Raw genomic sequence first — 7,328 nt, forward strand, 5'->3', positions numbered from 1 at the left:
CAACTTCTCCATGGAGTTCTCAATGGTCTGGGTGAAATAAGAAAGAGTATGGTATGGTTTCTTCCTAAATGCAGTCAGCTTACAGCCTTTTATTTTTGAAAATTGCTGTTTCTTTTATGAAATGATGGGGATAGGGGTACCTCAAAAATAGCCTTCCTTGACAAAATTAAAAGTTAGAAACTCCATGCAGCCCTCAGATTAAAATAAATAAATAAATAAGTGATCTATACAATCTAAAAGCCAGGGAACCAACTGATGGCCAAGAACACAGAGAGAAAAGGACGGACAGGAAGGGGCCAATTGGCGGTAACCTTGTTTATTATTTATTTATGTATTCACTCATTCATTCATTCACTCAGCAAACACCCACTGGCCTGGAAGTCTTGTTTAATTTGAGCTACTGCAGACTTCTGTGGAGACTGGGGCAAGCAGTGCTGGTCTTTGGGAAGGTGAATCTTAGGGTGTATTTGTGCTGGTCTTAGAGGAGAAGGCAGAGTCAATGCCCCGTGAGACTCTCCTGGAGCCTGGTTTGTGTTGATCAGAGGGGTCTGCCTTCACGGGTCGTGGCCCCCAGGATAAGCAGGGGGAAGAGGGAGGAGGAGAACCAGGAACCAGAACAAATCTTTTAGCCCCTAGGGAACATCCAGATTGAAGAGGTGTAAGGGAGAATCACACCAGAGGCTCTGTGAGTGAATTTGGGTCCAACAGTGAATATTGACTGAACACTTAGCCTGATCAGGACGCAGCACTGGATACAGCCTAGGTTACTGAATAACCACGCTTATGTCATCACAACAAGTAGTGTTTAAAGGGCCAAATGAAATCAAGAAGTGGTCCAAAGTCACTACTTTCTATTTTCAATTGCTTTGGGGCATCAGTTATTGAGAAGGATGCCTGGGTGAATTTGGAGTGTCAGATACACTTGTGTGCATGTATGCAGAGTGGTGGCGGGAAACCTGTATGACCAGCCTGGGAAGGATGTGGTGTTCCTAACACGGAAGGGGCCACTAGGATTATGAGAGCCAAGTCGACGTCTGGGGACCCATTCTGGCTTTTGAAAATTCCACTTGTATGACTGATGTGGTTATGCCAGGGATGCCAATTATTGTGCAACTCATTGCAAAATTCTGCCTGGTCAAGTCAGTGCGGCTCAGGTGGTGAGGGGCATGGGATTTAATGCCCAAATGTTTAAGACCTAGGGGCCTGAGTTTGAGTCCTGACACCATTTCAGAGCTGGGACTCCATTACAACAGCTTACAGAAGCAGGTCTGGTCACAGACTGGCTCCGGCCCAAGTGGGGTGCGGGGTCTGGGCTAGTGTCCTGCTTGTTTCTGGCTGGCAGTTGTGAGAACATGAGCATCAGACATTCATACTCCCCGTCTTCTGTGCATGTGAGTGGCAGTGTGAGGAAGGTGGTTATTCTCATTTCAGTATGAAATATGCTCTAAACACAAAAACAATCTACAAAACAAGAGGTGTGGGCAGGCCAAATGCACGTTAGTCTCAAACATGACCCCATTAGAACAGCCACCCTACTCCCACCTGCAGTAGGAAGCCTGGAGAAAGGAAAAAAAAATGACTTAAATCTTCTCTCCAGCCCTTCAACTTGCTGGCACATCACATTTAAAATGCATTCCTTCTCTCAGCTGGAAATTAGGATTTTCAGGTAACACATGAAAAATCAGTAAGAAAATAAATACTGCAATAGTGGGGCTAGGATCCCCGGCTGTTCACAGAAATGTTATAGAAACTAGGCAGAAAATGAGGTATTTTCCTGTGTTGTAATGCAGCACTTAATTTTTATGCTGATTATATATTTATTATTCAATGTTATTTAACACCTGTAAAATTGACTAGACTTGGTAAGACGGCAGACTGTGGGATCGGGGTGGGGGTGAGAATCCTTCACAAGTCTTAAATGGAATTAAACCTGAGTGCTTATATTAACAAGGTAACAAGAAAAAAACCGGTCTAAACAGAAAACGGCCGGAAACCCAATGAGGTCCTAAATATAGTAAGTAGGCAATAAAGGATAAATGTTTCTAGCAAGTAAAAGCCAAGAAGTAAATACCAGGTAGGCTGCACCTGCCTTCCTTATCTAACCTTTTAAGAATGCTATCGCTGGTTCCTGTTTGTCCACACCTCCAGCTGAGGGGGGAGGTGTTCCTGGGGGCAGATTGTGTTTGCAGTCGCATCTCTCCACGTCGCCTGCCTTCGCTGGCTCCGGCCTGGGCTTGGATGTCTTATCTCACTTTATGGGTTCACCCACCATGGGGAGGAAGACTAGCAAACGCGGGCTCAGGATGCGCCCTGGCGCTTCTTCGTTTATGTATTTAATCAATTTCAGCACGTAAAGGAGAACTTACTTATTTCTCAACACTTCTGTTTCCTGAAAGGCTGAAAAAAGTATGTATGTATGTCTGTTCCTAAATACGTATTCAGTAAAACTGGTAAGAAACAAAGACGGGGTCGCCTGGCTGCTGTGCAGACCTACACAGTGGGCTCAGCCCTCCCCGCCCCCGCGCCGACCTCCTCTGCACCCTCCATTACTCCTGCGCCCACGCCTCGTCCTCCGCATCGGGCCCAGGGCGCGTAGAAGCCCGCGGCGCGGCGGTGTTTCGGGTGGTGGTGGGGTGGGGAGTAGAGAGAGGGGAGGGTATTCAGCGGCGCGGCAGGTGCTGCCTTCATCCGAGGCAGGTGCGGGCGGGAGACAGCCTCCGCCCCACCCTGCTCCTTAACCCTGAGCCCCAACCCCTTTACCCCGCCCGGGAGCGGCCTCCACGCCCGCCGGGCGCGTCCGGGCTGCGCCCTGACAGGAGCCGGGTGCAGCCACCTCCAACCCCCTAGGCGGCCGGGCAGGTGCAGGTGCGGGGCTGCGCTCCACCCGGCCCAGGGCTGTTGACGCAGGTGACCCGGGTCTAAGAATCCCATTGGTCCAGACCCAGCATTCTAGGGCCCTGGGGACTGGAGTTCTTGGAAACCTCGTCAGCTGAGAGAACTCAGTTTCCCCTCTGGAATGGTTTCAGACAGCGCGGCCCCAGACCAGGGAAGCCAGAGACTAGGCGTCCCTCCAACCCCTCGCAGTGGACGAGGCTGCAGTCGGGGCCGGACTAGCCCTGACGCCTTCCCTTCCAGGTACTCTCGGCGGGCACCACCGCCTGCGGTCTGCGTGATTCTTGTCCAGGTCTATGGAGGGTCACAAAGCACCTCTTGTCATACAATTTTTTAAGCGCCCCTATTCTCCCTTGGCTTAGCAGGCAACTTGCCCATTGCCCATCTCCAAATTAGGTCGCCAAAATGAGCCGTGAAATAGCGGATGATGGAGGTTGCAGCCTTGGGTAAGAGCGCTCAGCTGGGTTTGTGAACAACGTGGTTGAGGCTTCTGCAGTGGGGCCTTAAGCTCTGGCCAGAGTCAGCGCTTTGGAAGAGCCCACAGGGAATCTCAGGGATCTGCTACCTTACAGAGAAAACCGGCCTTATCCAGCCTCCTCTGCAGCACCCCCAGGCCCTCTCCCGCTTGGTGTGGCTGCAGGCCTGGGTGGGGTGGGGTGGGGTGGGGTGGCGGTGGGAGCATTGCTGATGCTGTCTGTGCCGGCAGGGAGAAGCCTGGCTTTGGGTTAATGCTGCAGACAGGCCTGCGTGCGGGAGCCTTTGAAGGGCTTGCCGAGTTGGAAGCGGGAGGGTGGTTTAGTTTCGGAGAGCAGACTGCTTTCATTTTCTTGGTTGCCTTCTTCATCAAGATACTTCATTCTTTGACGTTTCCTGCCCAGAACCCTTTGAAGAAAGTCCTTTTTTGCTGAGTGTGCACTGTGCTCTAGTAAGGCCCGTTGTGAGAATCCCTTCTGTTGCCTGGCCCTGTGCTAAACGGTGAATAGGTGAGGCTGGGGTGCCTCCCTGCCTGCTGTCCCCTACCAGCGAGATCTGCAGAACCAGGGGAACCGGTGCTAGGGGCAGGACAGTGTCAGTGTCGAATGGCCTCTGAGATGGCAGCCTCTCCTCCGTGTGCCATCGCACTGTCGGAAAGAGCCTGTCCTAGTTTCAAAGAACTTGGGAAAAAAAATATTCGAAGCATCCTCAGAAGATAGGCGCTGTTGCCTAAGCACCTCTGTTAGTCAGTTGCCCCTGACTTCTAGATCTGAGCACAACTGAGTGTCTCAGCACTGTGGTCAACATGAAGAGGGCCTTCCAAGGGGGGCCATGTCGGTTACGTGGTATTTAGTATCTGGGTCAAGATGAAAAAAAAAAAAATCACCAAAAAAGTTTTTCTGTTAGAAGGTTTCTCACCAGTAGTTCTCCAAGACATACTTTCTGGTGTTGAACAAAGATGTTGAACTCTTCGCTGACGATCGACATGGGGAAGATTCCCACTGAGCTCATGAAATCTTGTCAGCTGCTTTGGTTGGCCATGTCTGCTCTGATCTTGGACAGCATCATTTCCCTTTCTTTGTGTGTTTTCCAAACGGGAGGCGGAGGCAGGCGCAGGGCTATCTCCCCAGCCTGGTGCTTTTCCTGTGTCTGTGTGAGTGGGGTGTCATTGCCGAGAGCCGGCAATATCTCGTCTCCTCTGGTCACAGCTCACAGGCTTTGAGTGTGGTGGAGGCCAGGCAAGGCAGTCAGCAGCCAGGCCAGGACCCAGCCAGGGCCTCCTTAGGTTACACTTTGCAGGGAATGTCCAGGGGAACCCCTTTAAGGAGTGCTGGGCTACTGCGGGCCTTCCCTGGGGAAAGGCCCTAAGCCAGCCACTAGAGCCACTGGCTTTCCTGGTCTCCGTAAAGGAGGGGCCCCTCTTCCTGTTGCAGTGGCCCCGCCCACCCAGGTGAGGACACTCTGTGGTGCCTGGGTGTCTCAAGGCTGGGCAACAGGTGAATGGAGGAAAGAGAAGAGCGAATCTCATGATCCACTGGGTGTGCGGCGGTGAGATGCTGCTGTTTTGGAAAGAGTTGTGGCTTTTGGCAGATTTTTATAGCATTTATATAACAGCTGTTATGCTTCTGCAAATCCTCTCCCTTCACTTTGGAACTCTGTCATCCTTGGCCTGCCACCCAGGGCTGTCTTGCTGCACCTCCTGAATATTTGTGTTCAAAAACATGGACTCGGGAGCTGGACCGTCCAGGCTGGAACCAGGCTTTGCCAATCGTTAGTTGTAGGACTTAAGTCTTGGTTTCCTCTTTTGCCAATTGAGGATAATAACAGTTTCAACTTCACAGGGTGGGTGTGAGGGTTGAATGAGTGAATGTAAGTAAAGCACTTACAATGGGGCCTGGGAGGCACAGCCCACATGGTGAGGGCCTGCGGCAGTCGTTTCCCTGCTGTGTTGTTTAGACTGAGCCATGGATCTTAATCCAGCTAATGGTATGTGACTTGGAACTTACTTATTTTTTTAAAAAGAGACAGTGAGGGAGAAAATATAATTGACCTGTTTCACTACGAGACTGACTGGACACCCTTTGCTACGGGATGCTCTGGGGTTCCCATTTCTTAGTGGATTCACATTGGGATAACTAATTAACTTCATGGGAGCTTCCAGGTCTTTCGACAGCTTGGGGTGGTGAAATTTTGGCTGTGTTTTAGAAGAAACTGGATCTGAACATCGGTATCATAAACTTTACCCTGGCAAGGGTGGCACTGAAGAGCAACCTATTCCTAAAGGTGTTGGTCTGGGTCTAGTCAATGCTAGCTCCAAGTTCATATAAAATGCAGCTTTAGGAGATTATCAGTCAACACACCTCCAGCTCTTTGAACGTAAAACAAGAGAAAGTATGGCGGTTGTATCAGTTTCCATGCGTATCTGAGTGTAGCATGACCCGTCAAAGGAAAATCTCTGGAATACGCAAAGGAAGCCAAGGACTGGGCGGAGGCATGCTGTGTGCTTCTGACAAGTGAGTGCCGTGCAGCGGGTCAGGCTGGGATGTCTCCAGCAGGAAGCGTGTATGCGGCCCGCCAGGCTGCACCTGTTCTCACTTGGAATGCCCTTGCATTCTCAGGTGCAAGTCCTGGAGATGTTTTCTGAAATTCTTTCTCCTCCACGAATCCCTTTATGGCAATAATTCTGAACTGAGAGCTCTGGGGGATGGGCGTGGGAACCTGTGAGTCACTGGAGCACATGCTGACTCAGTGCGGCCATAGGGAAGGGCGATGGGCGATGGAGACCCCTGGTCTGCACAGCGTGTATCATGGGCTGCAGCTCACAGCAACTGCCGCATTCATAGTCTTGGGGAGACAAAGTGGTCTGAGTTGTTTTTCTAGAAACGGGAACAGGCCTGAGTCATTTATGCCTTTGCCAAATCGCTTTCGTTAGCAATTGTTCACATTTTCCAGGTAATCTTATAAATATAGGCTTCTCTCAAACACATCTTTCCCCACATGGCCTGTTTTGTGACCAAAATTATGACCCAGTGTCTCTTCATTAATACCATGCCAACTGGTAAGCCCAGAAAGACGCCAGATTGAAATTTCACAATTCTTTTAAAGGATGTGAGCAGTGACAGAGGAGAAAGATCTCAACAATGGCTGCTATTTATCCTGCAACAATCACACACATGCACCTTGCTCATGACGTTCCTCCCCTAAATGCAATCTTTATGAGAACACTGAAAAGTAGATTTTGCTTTCTGTCTTGTCCAGATAAGGACCACATGGCTGAGAGAGAAGTCAGCTTGTGGTGGACCTCGGGGTAAAATGCTGCTGCCGTACCATTAGCTGGCTGCATTCTTTCCCTTCTCGGGCAGTGGCCGGTCCTAATTCGCCAGTGTCTCTTGCTTGTGGCAATCTCCCCTGCGGGACTGACATTTGGAAACTGACTGGGTATGGGGTTGAAGGTGTGGCCAAGGAACAAGCAATGCCATCCACCCACCAAGGTGCTGCCACTTTGATCTTGGTGAGGTCGAGTCTATTTCAATCATTCCTCATGATCTCCTTCTCCTGGATTCCCTGCTGTCCCATAGCCCTCTCCCCACTTTGGAGAGCGAAGCATTCATTGCCACAGGGAAGACGTAAGGAAGCAGCACAGGGAACTCCAACCTGGCTTTTGAATTTCAGAAGAACTCAGGGTATGAGCAATACATTTGGAAGAATGCTAGCACAGAGTCAGTTTTTGTTCCTTGTTGCTCTGAGATTAAATAAAGATTCTAGAGATGGGAGAAGGGGAGAAAAGTTCTGAGAAGGTGTCTAAGGCTCTGTCTTCAGGCACAGACCCCGGCGAGTGCTGAACCCTCTGTTGGAGGGGGTGATGGAGGGTTCCCACTGAAACCCTAGACTTGCTTGAGGATTCCAAGGGGACAGAAACACCGTGTCACTGCTCAAGTTCCCTGGATAGGGCCTGGGAAAGG

This window comes from Trachypithecus francoisi, unplaced genomic scaffold (genome assembly GCF_009764315.1).
Source record: "Trachypithecus francoisi isolate TF-2019V2 unplaced genomic scaffold, Tfra_2.0 Lachesis_group17, whole genome shotgun sequence".
Classification (NCBI taxonomy): domain Eukaryota; kingdom Metazoa; phylum Chordata; class Mammalia; order Primates; family Cercopithecidae; genus Trachypithecus; species Trachypithecus francoisi.